Source organism: Numida meleagris, chromosome 4 (assembly GCF_002078875.1).
Source record: "Numida meleagris isolate 19003 breed g44 Domestic line chromosome 4, NumMel1.0, whole genome shotgun sequence".
Classification (NCBI taxonomy): domain Eukaryota; kingdom Metazoa; phylum Chordata; class Aves; order Galliformes; family Numididae; genus Numida; species Numida meleagris.
Window position 1 is genome coordinate 31211014 of NC_034412.1, and position 21714 is coordinate 31232727.

Sequence of the window (21714 nt, forward strand, 5' to 3'; positions counted from 1 at the left end):
AGGTTGGTATTTTTTTTCAGAGCTGAAAAAAATGAGGCTGAGGATGAATGCACCAGCAACATCAAGAGCAATGGTTAGAGAAATAAGCACCTCAATCAGTTTGTGACAGTTTTAAAAATGCATTATTCCTCAGAACTAAAAGAAAGTTATGTGCTTTCCATCACAGGAAGACTTCTTGGTTTTGTTCAAGAAGTCTTACGTTTCTTGTATTCACTTGTATATGTGACTCAATCCAGTTCTATGCTTTTATTTCTGTCATTTATACTCCATGAAATACTTTGTTGCTCTTTCTGAGAAAATCACTTTTGGCTTCTTTTGTGGTGACCACTTTTCCTCAAGCATTTTACTGAAGCGTCTTGCTTGTCCAACATCTTCATGGATTCCATTATAACTTAAAAAAAAAAAAAAAAAAAAAGGAGAAAAAGCATATAATGATCACAGGGTGTTATCAAAAACATTCCCTGCTTACCATTTGTCAATTCTGATTGCCTCTTCAGGGAGGTTATGTCTCACAGACAAACCGTAACATCTGAGGACCGACAGACTTTAGGAGGTACTCTGTTTTGTTCTTGTATAAAGCAGCATAAATTATCCGGTGGCTTAGTGCAGGTCATGTGCCCTACCTGTGTTCAGAGTTGTTATGGTTCTTAACGTTAGTTCTTCCTTTTTGTCCTCCTGTGCCTTCTGAAGATGGAATGCTTTTACTTTTTATCAAGTTGTCCCCGGGAAAAAAAAGATTCCTTCAACTATGGGTATATGTCAGCTCTCTGATTCATGTCTTGTCTCATATGTCAATTTTTATAAGTTTATTTTTCTAAACTCTCAGCTGTGTTCTTCGTAGGAGCATTTCATGTATTTACAGGAGGTGTGGGATAGAGAGAGAAAATGAGAATGAATTCTGAATAAAGCTGAGCAATTTTCTAATCATATCTAGATTTTTTTTTTTTACCTTTTTAAAATACTAGCTTTACTTTAAACTACAGAAAGTTATTCTAGTTAGAAGAAATAATTAGCATCCAACTATCTGTCAATAGCTTCAATGACTGAAGTACAGCAGGTTGCTAATGGTTCTTAATTGTCTCGGTTGGCTTCTGGAGACAGCTCTTCTTTGTCTCTCTGGTCAAAGTCCATGCTCAGAATGCAAAAGGTATTTTAATATATGAAAGATAAATACAAGTCTAAAAGATCTGTCTCCAAGGCTAGTTGATTGTTTTGAATGTTTATGAAGCAATTTAAATCCTGGTAATGTGATGGAGATTTACTTCGACTAGCCTACTGAGCTTCCAGATTTAACTGCAGCATATTTTATCCTTGTTTACAGCTCTCAGAAAAATGACTGAAGTTCAGTAGATGCAATTGGCTAAGGATTAATTGCCATAATATGGCTAAGTGAGCATAATTTATAGAATCTATATGAATTCTCTGGTGGCTTAGGCTTGAAGACGTTGTTCTAAATTTATCATGCTCTTACTTCAATGCTACATAGAAAAGAAGATTGTATAGACATGCACAGTGTTCTCCCTCCATTTCTTGGTATGCTCTTCCATGCTTTTAGTATGTTAAAAATTCCATTATTGGCATTTTTTGGTGGCCAATCCACCCAACCAACATAAGCCATCCACCACTCCTGAAGCTATTAAATACGTAGAGGGAAAAAGCCTATATGTTGTATTCTTGTTAAGCTTGTAAACAGTGATTAATACAGACTTGTAAATTTTTTTATATTGCTGCTACACCTGCTGATTCATCATACTAAATTTTCATTAATGTGTGTTACTATCTGTTATGGATGTGAAGAGAACCATGAAAAAGAGATGCAGTTTCAAAAGAATGGTGGTGTCTTCCTGCATTTGCGAACAAAAGAAAATAAGCTGTCAGAATTCTCTTGCATTTGGATAATTTGCCTCAGATTTCCAGTTAGATTTTTATGAATCCCACACAATGCTGATGGAGGTCAGCGCAGTATTTTAACAGTGTGGCAGGAGATATTTTGTCTACAAATGAGAAACCAATCATCTTCCTCCCCTGTAGTATTTCACTTTTTCACATGCAATTCTATAGTCAGCACAATGTTGTTTATTTTTGATAGGAGGATTAAATTTCCTTCATGCTATTTCCTGTATTTTCAAATGCCTGTAAAACTTGAAAATTCACTTTAGAAATTGTTAGACAGGTTAGATTATGGATTAAAGATAGTTAGCAAGTGGGAAGGCATGGGAAGAATTTAATTCTAGCATGTATACTTTCACTTTAAGCTTGGTAGTGAAAAAATTGATGTATGTTTTTTTGTTGTTAAGTTTTACATTAAATAGTTTGTTGTCATATTCAGAGATTTGGTGTAATGGTGAAGACAGTTTTGCCATTTGTGAACAGTAACAGTATAAGTAGAAAAAATTAACTAGCTTATATAGGTTTAAAAGGCTGTTATGTTTTTGGGTGCATGGGGAGAATCTTGATTGTATTGTATTGAAGTTGTTAGAGATTTTACAAGTACCTTCAGAAAGGTTTTCAATAAAAGCTACTGGATGAAAAAATATTTAAGAACAGCCAACAGATGACTGGGATTTATTGCAGGTCTACTCAGGTTAATCCATTAACTGATTAGGTCACTTAATGTCTGTGTCCATTGTAAAAGAGTATTATTATTTTCTTGACACAGTCTAACAGTGTTCTCTGTATAAGTATTTGTGAACTTTTTGATGAATCATAGAATTGTTCAGGTTGGAAAAGACATTCAAGATCATGAAAACATATAACATATGAAAGCTAGCTCTTAACTTAATACACCCTTCAGTTACTATGTTTGTAAAATCACAGTAATGATTGTGTATGTCAAATTATGTACTAGTTACTTAATTTTCCTGACTTGCTTTGAAAATCAGCTAATAATTCTTTCTTTTTCTGTGCAAAGTATACCAATAATAAGTATTTGTACACAATACAATTGAAGTAGTTTTATGAATTCAACCTTAATTATTTCAGTGTTTGTCTCTTCAACTAACATTGTCTTGAGCATGATGAAAACTTCAACTGTTAAATAGGTGAATTATTTTACATAGTTTTCTACTGGGATAATTAAAACTTCTTTACAGATTGAGCCACTGTAAGAATCTAAGTGAATGCCAGTATTTAAATCAGTATTCAATCTGGATATTTAAAAGTCCTTTTCAGAACCTTTTTTTTTTTGTTTTGGAACTCTGTCTTAAATTTAATGAAGAAAGAAAAAACCACCACCACCTCCAAACTTACTTATCAACTAAAATGGTGCTTTATTTCTATTGGAAAGTCAAGGAGCAAGGCAAATATCACTGTCACAACTCTGGACTTTTCTACAGAACTGTTTTTGACCTATTCAGGGATTTGCTTGGAAGAATCCCATTGAAGAGAAGAGGCATTCAGGACATTTAGTTGATTTTCTAGTGCAAGAATGCTCTATCTTTGGAGATTCATAACCTGAATGGGAAGGGCCTTGTGCAGCCTCTTCCAGTTGATCCCAGTTTTAACAGGAAAATTGATCTACGTGACCTCCTAAGGTCCTTTCCAACCCCAACTAGTCTATGATTCCACATCATCCTTCCTAAATACAGCTTCGTTTCATTGCAGCTGATATTTCCAATGTCTATCGTGTAATAGAATTTACTGTATACAAGACAATGTTACTGTATATGAGGATAGTCGTATGTCAGTGAGCTTTAATGAAGATGACAACTTAACTCTAATTTCAGGAGACATTCCTAAATTTTCCTGTGATCCTTCCTCTAGACATTATGTGGAATGTTCAGAATCTGAACATTATAGGACTTTTCTGAAATAACATTGTGCTGAAAACTTACACTACGTCACCTAGTAGCCTTTGAAAACTGATAGGAAACTTTTTAAAGGTGATAGCATACATGCTGTTGATATTAATGGGAGTTTAGTATGTTTGTCAAGAGGAGGAAAAATCATAATGTATATGGGTAGGTTATAAAAATATTCATAAGAATTCATAACAAGTATATTATAAGTACAGTCAGCATATGCACATCATATTCCAAATGCATCATTGATATACTTATAACTATAGATAAATATAAGAAGAAATTGAATAAAAAAAGGTGATAGCAAACTTAAGTCTGTCTCTGATAACCACTGCCTGTGTTATGATGATATTTATGAATTTATGCTATTGAAAAAAACCTGAAGACCAATTCAAAAGAATTAGGTCATTTTGCACAGATTTCAGAGAAATTTTATACTACTATTTTTCCTTCTCTGGCAGTGGGAAAACACAGTAAATTTTTTATTACATCACTTTAAAATAAATAAATAAAACATTCCAGGATTTTGTAATCTGTTGCTCCATTTTTCAATGTTTTTCAATTTTGTCACAGAGAAACCACAGGCAGGAAGAGTCGTCCATCTCACTCTGCAAATATATTAAATGTAATCTAAATTCTAACTAATCCTAACCCTACCGAATGTGCATCCAGCCTGTTCTTCACACCTTTGAATAAGGATGGTTTCCTCTAATGCCTAACACTGTTATAATGAGAAAGTGTTCTCAATGTCATATTGAAGGCATTTTTAGTTGTACATAAATCCTTCTTCTCCTCCAGGTACCATAGAGAACAATTAAATTGCAACTTTTATAACAGACTTGTAATGGTGGAAGACTTCATGTCTTCCACTGATTGTGTGTTTTTCTAGACTGAAGAAACTAATCCTTCAGTCATTCTTGTCATGAAAAAAACTTACAGCTTTTGCTACTTTTATTGTATTTCTGAAGATGTTTTCCAGTTTGTTAATTTCTTTTCTGAAACATAATGCCTAGCTTAAGCCCAGTATCCTAGGTAGGATTTAAAAATTGAGTGGATAAATGCATTACCTGAGATATTCCTACTAAAATATGCTATTATGATGTCTAATTCCTGCATGAATGGTTTAGGGCTCACTCATAATCTATTCATTTTCCATCTGTAAAATGCAAACAGTTACGGTAATCCTGATTTTATTTTTGTGCATTTGACCTTTTTTCTTAACTCACTGGTTATTCTTTTGGGCTATGATCAGTCCAAATAGGACAACTGAAGAGAAAGATCAACGTACTATAGTTCAAAACAGTGTATATGTATTAAAAGTGCATAATGAATGTTTTTAAAAGATATTCAAGAAAAGAAGACTTTTGGATAAATTAATGTAAACTTACTTTTTTTCTAGAAATCAGTTTTCACTATGGAAAGAACAGTATTTTAGAGCCTGAAAAGGAATGATTCTGAATGTTTAGCATGATGGTTGCAACAATATACAAATAATATCTTAAGCTGAGCAGTGAGGAAAATAATGATTAATTTCATGACCAAATTTAAGGCTTATTCTAAATATTATTTGAAAACAGATTAAATAATAATAAAAAAATCATTGAAACCTGAGAGTTTAAAATTGAGGAGTAAATTATTTTAATGGTATTGCTCAGGCTTACTCAGAAATCATAGGTATTGAGGAACAGGTATCAGCTGGGGAATAATGACTGGTACAACACCTTTCTGCTGCTTTCAACAGAAGTCATGTCAGTCAAGCAGGACTGGAAGATTTATTACAGGTATTACTCAATGATAAGTTTAAATTCATTGCTGAGTTATAATTTGTCAAATAAAGTACTATCCCTTTATAGCTTTGCTTTCAGCGGAGCATGTACAGTTAACAGAGGCAGATAACTTACTTTGTAGAGATTTTCTTTGCTGATTTAGGCAGGGACTGAATGTTTTGGAAACTCTGTCTTTGGGGAATTTTAAAATACTCTCTTCAGCCTGCTAGTTTCTGTACTCTTCTCATTATTTTTTTTTCCTGTGAGGGTGAGTCCTTGGCTGACTGTGCTGAGGCTGCCCAGTTTGCTTACATGGGTGCATGAGTCAAGGTGTGGGGAATGTGTTTGTTTTTTATTTTAATGGCTATTTTAGCTGCTTGGTTTTTCTTGTGCAGGTCATGATTTAAATTCAAACCAGAATATTTATGCGTGCCTAGGTTACCTGTGAAACGCAGTACTGTCCTGACAACAGCTACTGCTATGTTTTACTAATATATTTCAGATTGTTTTAACTAAATGTATTTGAAAAGTGAAATCATAAAATCATGGAATGGCTTGGGTTGGAAGGGACATCAAAGCTCATCTAGTTCCAGGGCCTGCCACAGGCAGAGCTGCTAATCACTTGATCAAGTACTAGATCAGACTGCCCAGGGCCCCATCCAACCTGGCCTTGAACACCTCCAGGGAAGGGGCATCCACAGCTTCTCTGGGCAGCCTGTGCCTGTGCCTCACAGCCCTCTAAGTGAAGAGTTTCCTCCTAACATCTAACCTAAATCTCCTTTCATTTAGTTTAAAGCCATTTTCCCTTGTCCTATCACAATCCACCCTTAAAAAAGTTGATTCGTTGCCTCTTTGTAATCTCTCTTTAAATAATGGAAGGCCATGAGTTCTTCTCAGAATCCTCTCTTTTCCTGGCTGAACAAGCCTAGCTCCCTCAACCTTCATAGCAGAGGTGCTCCAGCCCTCTGATCATCCTCTTGAACCTCCTCTGGACTCCCTCCAAAAGCTTGTCTTTTGAGTTGTTGTCTGAACCCTTCTTTTCTTTTGGCTCAAAGCTTGCTTTCTGAGGTATGTTTTGTGATAAGACTCTAACTTACTTACCAAGGAGACAAATGGTGGGTGTCGCCGTGTGGCAATCAACATCAACCATGTGAACATTCGAAAGCATTTCCTTCAGGGCTGTTTGCCCCAGGAAGAGAGTGCTCAGGAGTGTTTACTGGCGGAAGATCTGGCCTGTGACCAAGTAGCGCCAGATTGGTATGTGAGACTGGGGAATGATACCATCGTATCCTGTGAAAAACAGGATGCGGATGGGCACCTTCCTGCTCCCTCTTATCTGCTGGCAAGGCCCGGAAGATGGGTTTTCTGCTGAGATCCCAAAGCCAGAAGCTGCCACTCCAGAGAGAGCTGACTCAACCACTAACTGTCACTCCAAAGAGAGCTGACTCGACCAATTTGGACTTATAAATAAGTGCGTACTGCTGTTGGAGGTTGTCATCGACCAAAGGGGTCGTCGACCAAAGGGGTTGGTCAGCCAAAGCGGTTGGCAACCGAACAACAAGCCCTGATGACCCATCACCTGAGAAGATCAACGTCGGCGCTACAAACAACGCTGGACCCCTGGTGGTGACTATCTCTCTTGCGTTCTACAAAGACTCCTTGCTTTTTCATCTCTTTTCTATCGCCCACCTTCCCTTCCCCATCTCCCTAAGCTACTAGGATTTGTAATAAACTGGTCGGGCTAACATTTGACCCATTGTGTCTTAATCTCGCCGTCGGGTATACATATATTAAAAGAACCCCTTCTCCCTCCTGTAAATTGGAGCGAGACAGTTGTGGGCCCTGGACCTGGATGCAGTGCTCCAGGTGGAGTTTCACGAGGGTAGAGTAGAGAGAGACAATCACTTCCCAGTAAATGTTGTTATAATTAGTTTATTAAGAAATCTGAGCAGCAAGTTGGATTAACTTCAAACAATGATAGGAATGTTATCTAATTTGGTCTATGAGGAATGAATGGAATTTATATAGTATTCATAATAACATGAAAAGAAGCTCATTCTTTGTGTTATGTATTATATATATTATAGCTAGTGCGTATATTAAATATTGTCATAAAATCATAAACTTCCTTAGTTGGAAGGAACCCATAAGGGTCATTAAATCAAAATTAATTCTATTGTTATTAAATCTTAGTACATTTCATTTGATATTATAATTACTCTGTTAGTCTGGGTGGACTTGTTCATATTTTGTGTTTCTAGATTAAAGAGCATTCAGGCTACCACTCATTGTGATTAGCGGGGAGAAGCAGTCATGATATTGAAGTTGATGCTTTATTATCAAGAGTTTTAATTGGTTGTTTAGTTTTCTCTAAAGTACAATGCAGAGATAAGGATATTATTCCTTATAGCACTAATGTCATATCAAGTGAATAGCATAATAGTAGGAAGTTTTAAGGTTTTTCTTACATAAATTTTCCAGACCTATAAATATCCAAAATAGGATAAGGCAGGACACTGATACACGTGGACAGAGTTCATAACAGGCACTGAAATTTAGCACTCAAGTACCTCCCTGCTAGACTGTTAACAGCAAATGCTTATACAGATTTATGGCATTATAATAATGTATAATGCTACTTCAGAATAAAAAAAATTGAAAACAATCTGTTGATTAAATATAGAAATGAGTCTGTTCCTAACTACATGCAGACCTTATATGCTTCCATAATATCATATTTAGAATCCTCAGCTTTATACTAATTCATCCAACTTCTGCAGCTTGAGCTACACTTATTTCTGGAGGTGTAAAAAGACTCCTACTTATCTATATTATTGTATCCTTGTTATACATGATCAAATATAAATAATTTAAATGATTTAATGTCATGACGTAGAAGGGGGATCTCAGAGAACTCGCATGCTAATAGTCCTTATGGCTTTTTTCATGAAGCCCTTATTCACCTACAGAAGTTCCAAATATATGAGAGAGAGATTAAGTAGTAAAGTGAGGTTTTTTTTAATCTTCAAAAGAAGTTTAGACCTGTGAAAAGATCTATCCTCTGGAGCAGTCTTAGGTAAACTGAAATTTAATGATCTATTTGCTACTTGAAATATTATTTCACGTTTCTTCCCATTCAGCTTCTATTTGTTTGGAGCTCTAACACATCCTAAAAAAGAATGGATTTTTTAAAGTGACAACAATGATTCCACTACCGAGAGGAGGAACAACATCAAAAAGAGAAGCATAGCTTTGAAGTCGGTTGCCAACTACTAGTGCGATTACTGTCAGACCAATTCATAAACATAAATGAAGTTAGTATAAAAGTAAGATACACATGTCTCTAAAGATGCCAGTTATTTTCAAGCTCATTCTTAAATCTAGAGGCAGTTAAGCATAATTTGAATTTTTCAGTAGGGGAACACAAATTCTGTTAGGATTTCTGAATACCTAGTGTTTTTAACAACTACCGAGTGAATGCAGAAGGGGAATGACAATGAGATATGTCTGTCTGTTCCCTCTTTTTCAGTCAAAACATTTATTTGGTCTGTAGACTAAATGTTATGTTGTGTTTGTATTTCATAATTGCTATTAAATACAACCAATATGAGATAAGAACAAACTTTCTTTCAGACCAATAAGGATATTTATTTGATGACATCTGTTGCTCTTCTGAAACCATAATAAGTCAATAAGAGTTGAAATGACAGCATTCAAACATGTAAACAAAGGTTAGGTTTATAATAGTTTAGACAAACAGCAAACAAGATCCCTGAAAATATAAAAGAAAGACTAACTCATAGTTAAATCTTGGAGTTTTAATTTGAGGAGAAGAATTACTTTATATGGGAAAACCAATGTATGATTCATGGATATAATTTCTTTTTGGAAGAAAATGATAACATTACTGGCATTTACGTGAAAGCAGGTGGTAAAGACAAAAATATTAGTAATAAGGTGATTTTTTTTTTGATTGGTTGGTTTTGTTTTAGTTTTTCCTTTGAGGTCATTTTTTGTTTAACATGTTTCCAGGTTCTGAGAAAACCTCCATATTTTCAAAACATAGTGAAGGACAACTGTTTGCTTCCTTCTACATTTTTTCCCCTCCTTGAAGAAATTACCAGAAGAGAGTTTCTTGACATCGTTTCAGATGACTGTGCAGATTTTTATGAGTGCATGGTATGCAGGCTCTTGTTCATCTCTGATTTAAAAAAAAACAAACAAAAAAAAAACAAAAACAAAAAAAACATAGCTAACTGTGGAGACAATTTTGAAAAATAGCATGACTGAGAATTTGCTCTCTCAAACAGTGTTATTGTGTTCTTTGTATCTGTTGTAGTTTCTACGGAAAGAAATAAAAGGCATTACTTTTCAGAGTGACCTATGTATGTTGTACGGCGCACTACAAGGTGTATAAGGTTATCAAATGACCTCACCAGTAGAGGTATCACTGCTGTTGGTGCTGGATTGCAGCAGCAATGAAGATAGGAAGATAGGCTGACATCACAGAAAGTTTCTATCAGTTGCTTCAGGAAAAAAGATGTATGTTTATTGTTAACTGGGTAAAATTTAGAAAGGTGATGGTAATGTGTTAGAATGTTTGAGATTAGATGAATGGGAAATTTTGGTAAGTTCTATGTTTGGACTATTTTAACGTGAATAGTTTAGTTAAGATGCTTTTACAATCTTATGTTTTTCTGATGATGCTCTGAATGTGCAAGTGATGTAAGTTAACGAGTCTTGTTTCATTGATGAAAGACATCTCAAACTGCAGGCTATAGATATAAGGCTATATTAACTTTGGTGTCTGAAGTTGTACAGGGGGTGATTTTGAGACTGTTTTTCCAGAAGCTCTACCTGTGGCATTTTGACCACGAGAGTGACAATCAATTCCTAAGAATATTTACTCAGTAAAAATTATTTCTTATTATAAAAAAAAAAAAAATTCTGCTTGTTTTTTTTTTTCAGATGCTGCTTAAATAAGCCTTCTATCCATAACTTTTTAAAAACATTGGTGCAATTGGTCAGTCAAGAGTTATTCTTGTCAAATTGACCATTTCTAGTAGATAGTGAAAATGATGATGAAAGACTGCAAAAAAAGGAAGTATGCAAATATGCAGCAAAACTAGCAAAAATGTGTTGTAGGTAATATTTCAATTGGATTTCAACTACTTGTATCTACAAACCACAATTACAAGTGCCAGGCAAATGGGCACATTTAATGCCGAACCTGAGTAATTTGAAATGTGTAGCTTTCCTGGTTAGACACTTCTGTACATTTGAGTTTGATTAGCCTCCATTTTTTTCTTTGTGGTCTTTGTGTGCTCTTGTGGTCTTTTTTGATATACTGATTCCCTATTAAATTAAAAAATGTTTCTTGTATTTACTGGGAAACAAGTCAGACTTTCCCTTCAGACATAAGGAAAAAATCAAGAGTTGCAGAAGACAGAATAATCAGTGAAGAAGCTACTCGGCTTTGGCAGAAATTACATAATACATAAAGCATGGTATAATCTGCATAGACATGAAATTATATATTGGTATCTGACCAACTTTCTAAATTCAGCTAAATATGTCATGCTGTGCAATCTCATGTCAACATAATATGAAAGTAACATGCAGCATCCTTGATTCAAAGAACAGGAAACAGAAAAAAGAAACAAGCTCTTGTAAGTAATAATTGGACAGATAAAAAAGAAAAATGCAGGTGTTTTCTTTACAGGAGCTATGATAACTCAGGATTGATGACCTTTTTCAGCTCTAGTTGAAGAGTAAATATTTCAAATGCTAATAACTTTATGTAAATGGAGACTGGTGAATTATGAGAGCTGATGATATTGTGCACAATGCTGCAGAACATCTAGGGCTGGTTTAGTTTTCATACCTTTTCCCTTGAACACAGTGCATGATGTTTGGCAGTTTGTGAAACAATCTCCTAGTTTGGATGGCTGTAAGAGTTGCTCTTACTACTTCAGCTTCTAGCACAGTATTTCCTGTTGTCCAGAAGTAAAACCACACAAAGGTGAGTGCTCGGCGTAAGGGAACAGTTCCTCTCCTGGAATGTATTTCTGAAGAATTCTGTTGATCTTAACATGAAGGGAGATTGACTGATGCAAGTCACAATTTACACTGTTGCATTGTGATGGACTTACACGAAAGTTATAATACTAATGGATGATGCTACACTCTGTATGAATCCTAAGAAAGTACTTGATCCAGGAAATGTGTTTTGAAACTAGCGCAGCTTATGTGATCCACTTCATGATCTCTATGGATGATCCTCCTCTTCTGCATATCTTTTTTTATTACACTTCACTTAGAAATTGAGTGTACTAATAACAAAATGCTAGCGCAGGTTATGCATAGCTAGTGTAATATTTCCTATCAGCTGCTTCAAAGAGGTGTTCAGAAGGTGATAGTACAAAATTTATGGCAAAAGCCAGCTTTTTTGCTTCCTCCTACTTTGCCTCCAGCTGTGTCAGAGCTAATTTGAGTGAAACACCTAATTATCTATTAGCCAAGGTTATAAAATAAAATTAGTCACAGCCCTCTATGAAAAATGGTTAACAACTTTCTGCTCATTAAAAATCAAAGCATATACTTACTCATATATGATACAAAATGACCAGAATAAAATCTGCTTAAATTAATTTATGACATTTATTCTCAAAAAAAAAAAACCCAAAACAAATCACAATTAAAACAAGCATCTGGAATGAAACGATCATTTTCTTTTTAAACTGTACTTCCTAAAATATTATTAGCTTATGAATGCTTAGAAAAAACCTCACACTACCTTTCTAACATGAATGTTAGAATGTTACATGGATAAAGGAACAGTTAAATTCTCATTAGCCATCAAGCAGTTCATTAAAACATATTCTTCATTTAAAACATAATCTTCAATTGCAGAATGGAATACCATCTTCAAAAGCAACACGGTTTAGATTACTGTTTGTGATATATATTTAAACTTTTAAAACTGAATGTGAGCTTCCCGATTTAAGAAAGGATTTTGTGAATTCATGGAAAACAGATACTAAGGGGAAACAAGTGGAGAAAGACCCTCTAACACATCATTAATCCACTACCTGTGGACACTGGGGAGGTATCAGGGAAATGAACCACAGAAAGTTGCTGAGATGATGTGTTATTCTTAAACAGATTCTTCTGTTGCCACTAAAAGAACTGTGGGATTGATGGACTCACATAGTGGATTTTTTCATATATTCCTTTTTTTTTAATGCTTTGCTCCTCAAATATTATAAAATATGGAAGTTGTAACGTGTACATATTTTCTTCAGTGACTTTTTTTAGTGTAATGAAGCCTTCATAACAGGTCACAGTAAAAAGAAAAACAAGTACTTAAAAAGCACATAAATCGTCACATATTTATTTTCTTTGTGTATATCAGTAATGCTGTGTTTCTTGTGATCTGAAATCTCTATTATCTTATATATAGAGTATCACAATGGAAACAAGTTTTGAAATCCTAAATATATCACTTAGTTCAGAGCCTTGAGGTTTTTTGAAATGGCTTAGTTTTTCTTGATGTTTGGTGGCATTGTTTAGTGAGAGCTTTTATCAGGGTCACTTATTACTGTGAGCCTAGGAGACAGTTTCAGTCAAGCAGAGAAAGAACCCACTGAGTGAATGACAGGAACATTACCTTAGAAAAGCTTAGAAAGATTTGTTTGGTGTAGCTTGAATGTCTGACCAACAGCTGACAAATGCTGATGTGTACAACTTGTTCACTGAATTCAAATTATGTCTGGTTTGTTTAACATATTTCCACTTTTTGCTTTGAAGTAACTATAACCTGCTTTGTAGTATAGTCCAAAATGCAGTAAAATGGCTTGACAAAAAAAAACCAATTGCAACGCTTATGCTTTTTTCTCCAAATTATGTAATTATTCTGAAAAAATTATTGTGAAAATCTGAAAATTTCCATACCTTCAGTACAACACTGATTTATGTGTGCATTTAACACATTTACTTTTGGCTGAAGTAAGTGCAGGTTAGTACTGGAAATGACATCCAGACCACTGCTGAAAAAGCGAGACCCTCATCATTGGATAAAAAATGTTTTGAACTAAAAGACTTCCTGCCCAATTTAAGCAGGCTGCGCTTGTGTGATTTTGGGTAAGGAAATTTTTCATTACTTCTGTCATGCAGAATTTTGCAGTCTTCTTTCTCTCTCTCTTTTTTAAAATGTATTTTTATTTTCCTTTTTGATACAAAATCTGTTATTCTCAAATTAATTTGTTTTTAATGTATTACCTTGACATTCTTAGGGACTTTTATCTCATGTAAGTAGTATTAGTTTACCCCTTATATAAAAAAATCATGCTTTTGCCAATGTCTTAGTACAGCCCAGTAGCAACTGAAATTACATTATTGCTGATTGCATTCAAAAAGACAGCACATTCGTTTCATCTCTCCTAAGCATATGTGCAAAGTTCCTATGTACCAGGTGGTTGTAATTAGTCTGGGATGCAGTTTGGCTGGCAGATTCCTTCCTGTTCATTGGATCATTTCATAGTCTCAAAACAGAGTAGATAGTGGGGAGCTAAGTCTTCTAACTGTATGTATTACAGAATAAATCTTAGAAAATCTACCATCAGTACTTGTAATGAAAGATGATCCTCTGAAAATGAACATTTTCTGGCTTTTTGTGATCCTGGGAACTCAGATCACAGGGCTTAACTTTGCTTTTAAAAAAGATCTCAGTGAACACACTGCACAAATTGTGTAGATGTTGTTAGTTTTTAGCTGATCTGTAGCTGCAGAACATGCAAAGAAGTCTGACATATCTGGCTTTTAAGTGAGAAAGACATATGCCAGACTTAAGCTCTCATTTCTGAGGCATGTTCCAAGGTGATCCATATAGATGGATGTCACAGAAAACAAAGATAGTTGATGTTAGCTGAAATATAAACTGATGTTTCTGGAAAAATAAAATTGGAAAAATTAATTTCTGGATTAAATTATTTTCTGGATTAATTAATGTCTGGATTAAATTAATTTCTGGAAAATTTAATGTTCTACTTAACAGATTTGCTTTATTAATTAAATATATGAATGTTGATAAGGTATACCATTGTAGTGTGTGTTCAATGTCTGCATTTTCATGTGGAAATTACATGTTTATTTTTAAGCTGTTTACATGGTTGAGAAGTTCAGCTTAGTTACGCATTTGTTAGGTACCTTCATGTATGCATATTAAAAAACAGAATAAAAATACTTAATATTTATTGTGTCAGAGAACCAGGAAAATGTAATGCTTCCTCCCAGCAACTCTTCTGTGGAGTTTATTTCTTCATTCGTAGGCTGTGTATTTAGAACAAGGATATTTAAAAACACACTTGTATAATAGCCATTCTGAAAGTTTTTGATCAGGTGTCAGTAGAACTCAGGAAAAATACGCAGTTTTCTCATTAGACAAAGCTTCTCTATTGCAATTTTGAAACTTAGCGTTTGAGTGCACTGCTTTTACTCAGGCTGGTCTTGCAAGTCCCTGGAAACCTGTCTTTTTGCTTTTACACCAAATTAAGTCATGTTGTTTGTCTTGACAGTTGTATATATGGCTGCTTAAAGTGCTGGGGAATGGAGTACTGGGTCATAGTACCTCATGGACACCTTTGGGTGCAGACAAATTTCAAGAACTGTAAGTGACTGAACAACTTGAATAAGTGATTCAAATACCATGACTGCAAAAAAGCAAGCAAACAAAGCTACTGTACCTTAATTTACACCTGCATATAAAATCTCCTGGGGTGAAAAAATCAAAAGGAATCTTGAAACTTTGTTTTGTAAGCTGAAATGCACTTTCAGAAAAGGCATCATGGGCTACCTTAGTAATAATTGCCAAATATATTTATATTGGTGATTTTTAACTGTAAAAACAAAAAAAAAAAAAAAAAAAAAAAAAGTTGTGGAAAATTATTCTTTTCCTTACTTTACTCCTAAGTGGGCAATTATACTTGAACTGATACTTGTCACCTGATAAGGCTTTCAAGGGAGCCAATTACATATTTCCTCCCATTAGTATTGCAGTATTATAGGCTTTTCTGAGACGTTTTGTAGCTTACTTGTAAGAACTGTCTTCAGCATTGTTTTTAGGGAGGTAGTGTTTATAGTCTAACTGTAGTTTTGACAGTTATTTCTACTGATAGATTCAATGGGAAGAAACACTTGAAATAAAGCTTCAGGTAAACGTACTCTAAATAAGATTACCGTTGTGAGAAGTTAATTTGGCACAGGAACCTAGATGCAAGACATCTCAGTAATTAGTATAACTCCTTGACAAATTAATTGTAGGAAACTTCTGTAAGAGATGAAATATAAAATCAAGTAAATTCTGTTGGTGACTGTTAGGATGTCAAGCTGTATGCAAGTCTAGTGATATCCATTGGTAGATATATTTACATGAGTTTTAGCCTTTACTGAAAAAAAAAGAAAACTTCCGTACAGAATTTTTGTTGAATGACCTTAGTGTTGATATCCGAGCACCTTTCTTTGATGCTGTGAGTGACAACACAAACACAGTGTTTTATATGCTGTTTCTCTGTCGATCCATGCTTCCTTCTTCTCTCCCCCTCTTTCTGTCTCACTCCCTCTTTCTATTTTCAGAATACAACTGCATGCTGGTTTGGCTCTGTTTCAGTTACGTGCAATGTGCTGTGTAGTTTGATGACAGAAAGATCAGAAAGTGTTACTTAGAGACAAGGAAAGTGGTGAAACTTGTGGTGGTTTTTAGATGTTCTTAGAGTTTTTCAGGCCAGCAGTAGAGTAGCCTTGGTTCTTTCCTCCTGAGCATCACTCTTGTGAAGGATGGTGGTGTTTTTCTGACACTTAGAATTGTTGATACTAATCCTTAGCTCAGTGCTTCACCATTAAAATTATTCTCAGCCTAAATCCCGAAGTCTTTTGAAGATTTGGGCAGAAATGATACCTAAGAATGTGTGGTTCATTCTTTCTGTCTTTCTATCTCCATCACAAACAGAAAACAGGACTTTCCTCTACTCCTTTGGAAGAGCAGAGAAAAAAAAGATTGTATCTTAAGCTTTTTAGAAAATAATCGAAATTGAGATAAGTGGATAGTGTTTACTTTTTCTTCATATAAAATAATGCCACTCCTCAGCATCTGGGTTATTCCTATTAGGTGGTTTCAAATGTATTGTGCACCTGCCCACTCACCCCTCCCTCAAAAAAAAATCCATATTTTTAAATTCTGTTGGCTTTCTTAATTTCAGAGCTGTATAGAAATCCAGCTCTAGAGCAGTACAGAGAATTTTTCTGCCTTTGAATTACAAATGAAGTTTATTTTAATTTACAAAGTTCATTAACTGTTTTTTTTTAAAAAACAAACAAACAAAAAATCCCCATATCACACTCACATCCATGTGTGCCTGGCACCGGTGTAGTACCATAACACCTGTGTAGTGTTATGCTGGCTGTCAAAGTTATGTTATACTCTCATCCATATCTGAGAAAAAAAAAAAGGTTGCCGTTCTGTTTTAAATTGTATTTCACTAATCTGCTGTGAAGAATCCGACTTGCTTTAGCTTGTTCGTGTGAGGCTTTGCCAGCATAAACTGTTTTGAAGCCATGGTCCAAATGTACTGTTAATAACTAGAGAAAATATGAGATGGTGAGAAGGCAAAAATCAGAGAGCTATGAAAAATTACTTTTAAACTCAAATCAAGCAGACAACTCTTTCTTTGCTGATACCGTTCAAACATGAAGGAAGACAGAGAATATTTGCTATTCAAGTGGAAGAGTTCTTGCAGCACAAGGTAGGACTGATAAAGTTTAGCACATTCATCATGAAGTTAAGGTCAGTGAATTAGTTATCTCATGCTTTATGGATCAGTTTGAGAGGATATTCAAAACACGTGGATTTTGTGAACTTGAATATATTCATTTTTAAATATTAAAGAATGTACATTTGACTAAAACTTGGTGAGGATAAAACTGGCTGATTATTATTAGTTATTGTTAATTGCTTTGATTAACTTAACCTTTCTGTTTGTCATTCATTTTTTTTAAAGAGAGATTCTGTTAAGTATCCTTTCCAGGAAGTCAGTGTCACCTAGCATTCAGAGAATGGGACAGAAAAGAAAATTGGTACTTACCTAGCTTTATTGATAACTTACCCTGTTAGCCAGGCTTTGCACTTCTCATTTCTATACTTAAAGGTACCCATCTGTAAAACTGTCATAATCTGCTTTTCACGGGAAACTTGTGAAGAGCAGATTCATAGAAGTGCTTTTGCACCTTCTGATGAGCTCTATATTTGAGCAAATTATCCAGCATCTTTCCCATTTGTTAAAAATTTACCAGTTGGTTAGTTGTAGTTCTTCGATAATGCCTTTAAGTAAACAAATATTTTACATGCAGGTCATTGCATAAAGGTCACTTTACTTTTTTTTCATTAGTGGGCATACAGGAATATGCTGTGGTTTCCCTGTATAGATAACATAGTTGTGTTGTAATGATTCTTACTGTTTATGAATACTTTCCAAATAATGTTAGCCTTTTTGGGTAAGGATTTACCTGAATGTGTGTAGATGTTCTGACACCTTTTCCTGGGCTCCTAATACTTTCCGTACACTGAATGGAGAGAAGGAGGCATTTTGAGGACTCAATTTATCTGAGGTATATACATTAGAGTGAGAAGAATTTTTCCCTAGAAGTGTCTGTTTCTTTTGACTACTAAAGGAGCTGGGGTTCAAATGTAGTAGGCTGTGCTGTGCCTGTCTAAGGTAAGGTAGGGCTGATCCTATCCCAAGCATGTGGGAAGCCAACGTAACTGTTGTGAGAAAATTTTAGCATGGTGTTTTTAGGTGAGAATTTATTTGCACCAGCGTTCAGAATACCTGTGGCAAACCTGGAGATACACATCTTCGCAGACTTTCAAGAATTAGCGTTGTGGCTATTAGAGATACAAACGTATCTTACCGGTAAAGATATTTCACTTACTTTTAAAATATGCAATTTTAGTTTTGCAATTTCTGTTATTCCCTAGAACACTGGCTATGTTCTTACTGTTTGCATTTATTGCAATAGCACCTAGAGGTCAGCAATGAAGAGCGTGCTGTGCCCGTAACTGTCTGAATGTTAAAATACAGAGAATCGCTGTCCCAGCAATCATTGTCTCTTACTTATGGAGAAAAAGTTGCAATAAGTGAAAGCAGTCAAATGTAGAGGGAATTTGAGAGAAAAAATATTAAGAGGTGATTCGAGAGAGATCAGCAAGCACATACTTGGAATAAGGTTGTTAATTTCTTTACAGTTTATTATCATGTGCTTCGACTACCATTCTTCACGTTTGGTTTATTTATATATTTATTTTGGAATTAAGTGAACCAATCCATTTCATATCTTTCTCTTTCAGGGACATGGGATGTATTCTTTCCTCTTTTTAAAAAAATTCATTAAAGTGAAGTTTTCTTATTGAGTCCTATGGGAGCATGGATGTCTTAGCCTCTAGCTGAAATTGTATAAGCAGCAATTTTGCTCCCCACCCCTCTTTCAAGAATATTTGTAATTTGTGACACAGCAGATTGCACAACTGTGTTGTTTTTAAATTTGTTTTGCAATGTATCTGAAATATAGCAAAGAGATGGACAGACGCACAGCTAAAGTAGATGACAAAGAGATGATATAACGTCTATAATAGACATTTTGAGAATAGCTTATAGTAAATTTTTTGGCAGAATTCAGGGACGGCCAGTCTGAACAGCAACTGAAAGTTGGACACTGATGCTTTGAAACCTTTTATCTCTTCTAATGGCGTTTTAGTAGTAACACAAATAGAATGAACTCTAAAAACAAAATCTGAGGTGTGTTATATAGCAGTGATGTTGAAGCGAAGAAGTTTACCAAGACTTCCCATGCATTAATCTATAATATATGGAGATTTATAAGAAAAATCTGGGACAAAATGATAGTGTGATTGACGTGTGATGTCAATATGCGTAATATTGCTTGCATTAATTAGAATCAATCATGTATATTAAAAACACCAAATATGCACATAGAATTTGAGTATGTGTTTATGCCGTAGAAGTTAGAAATTCAGTATCTGTTATTTTCTGTATTCCTTTAATTTCTTCAGGTACAAGGCAAAGTTACAAGAGTTTTGTTTCACTACTGGAAGTAATACATTGCTGGCACATGCACACTTTTGATATTTAGTATTAGGCTCTAGTCTTCATGATTCAGCAAATGCAAAACGAAGAGGAATGACAAGTCAGAGCATGACTTAAACCCATTCACAACTATTAGGCCATTTCCTTTATTTATTGCAGAAGCTTATAGGGAAAACAATGAGTAGAAAGATTAAATATATGAAGTATTATGTTTTGATGTTCTCTGTGCAAGAAATAAAATAATTTCTCGTTTCCACTGTTTCGTAGAAGTTTTTTTTTTTTTTTAAATGACTTCAAGAATAATTTATTTGGATCGAAGCCCCAGTCATGCACTAAGTGAGCAGTCATGACCCTTACACAGAGGCAATGTGTGACAAGCACAGTGTGTTTGACAGTATCAGGATAAGCACTTAAAGTGTTAGAGGAAAAAAAATACAGATCCATTTTAAGAAGGGAAAATGTCCTGTAATATATTTCTAGTCCTGAAGAACTGCAGCGATCAGATGCCTTTATTTTTTTCAGAATAAAATAATATCTTTCTAATATTATGAAAAAAAATAATTAAGAATACGTAACTTCGCAAGTTAACTATTGTTAATGAGATGCTAGGATTGCTAGTTTTATTTACTTTATCTAATAAGAAACCGTTTTTAAGGACCGAAGCAATTGCCTTACTGTAATTGCTGAAAACAGCATTAATTTTCTTTTCATTAAAACTCTGTATTAACAAATCAGAAATGTAGCCATCAAACCTCCCTTCCAATAACTCCTAGGTACAGGTAGTTAGAAGTAAATTTTAAACCTCTCCTTCAATCAAGTATGTGATTTATCTCTCTGAAAGATTGCCAAGTCTGTTTCCAAATTATGATCTTCCCACTATTTTCAGCTGTGTAGAAGAGCTGCTCTCTAGTTTAAAAGCATATCCCCCTACTGCAGTGCGCTAAACAGTGGATAGGGTACTTTGAAGACACCAAATATGGACTCAAACGATCCGAGTGTTGCACTTCATTGTCAGCTTACTGAAAGAAGAGCCTCATTACATGGGTATTAATTGTCCATTAAGGTTCCATTTGCTCTTCTCTTCTAATTACTTCATATTGTCTCACTCAATAAATGATCCCTGCTTATAGTTATGCTCATTTGCAAACTGTTGAGAGATCTTTCTTTCCAATCTATATTATTTAATAGACTATACAATACATTTTACAGAAGCAGGAAACCAATCAGTTACTGTAGGTTTATAAAGAGCTCTGTATCGTTTTTATCTCCCACAAAAAGAGCTTGCCCGCTGTCACTTGATAAATAGGCTTTAACAGTGACATAACCACAGGGTATCTCCAGTATGCATTCCTTAGATAAAACACTCATTAGGTTAATGTAAGATCACTGAATTTACCCTGTATTTTATTTTATATAATGAGTTCCTTTTTGTAAAATAAAGCTTATGAAAGAAGAAATTGTTGGCTCATAGGGAGGAGATGGATGAATATAATAAGGCTTCTGTTTGAGGGATTTATGATGTGTATTTAGCATTGCAGACAACATAGTAAATCACTGCCACAGACAATGTGAAAGATACATTATTTGTCACTTGTTTTTTTAACCAGTCTAAGTTCTTTTCAGATATCATTTTAGAGACTTATAAATCAGTTCCATTTCAAGTTATTAAAAAGTCTATTGTGCATTATAATGCAGCTCCGAAACATGGCAAATTATTTCACTTCTATTGTTTTAGCCATTTATATTTCCTCCATATTCCATGATATTTAACCTAGATAGAAGAAGCATCGATGCCAATATTGTGAAAACAGCACTAAAAGCAAATAGATAAAATGTTTGTGAGAAATGTAATAGATTTATCTCAGACATCTGTGTAAGCTGAAGTTATATTCTTCAGTTGGATGCTGCTGTTAATCATAAAATACCTATCATGAGCAATATTTACATCTTGGAAATTAGTTTTGAAAATGGATCAGGAGTGTTTTGTTTTGT

At 34.6% G+C, this 21714-nt stretch overlaps 1 long non-coding RNA gene across 2 annotated transcripts in view; it reads left to right on the plus strand.

The window, feature by feature from the left end:
- Positions 1 to 21714, plus strand: part of LOC110397490 — a 264908-nt gene that overhangs the window by 50263 nt on the left and 192931 nt on the right. For both annotated transcript variants that reach the window (XR_002437805.1, XR_002437804.1), the window contains exon 3: positions 15142 to 15233. This is a non-coding gene — a long non-coding RNA (uncharacterized LOC110397490). The remainder of the gene's footprint in view (positions 1 to 15141; positions 15234 to 21714) is intronic.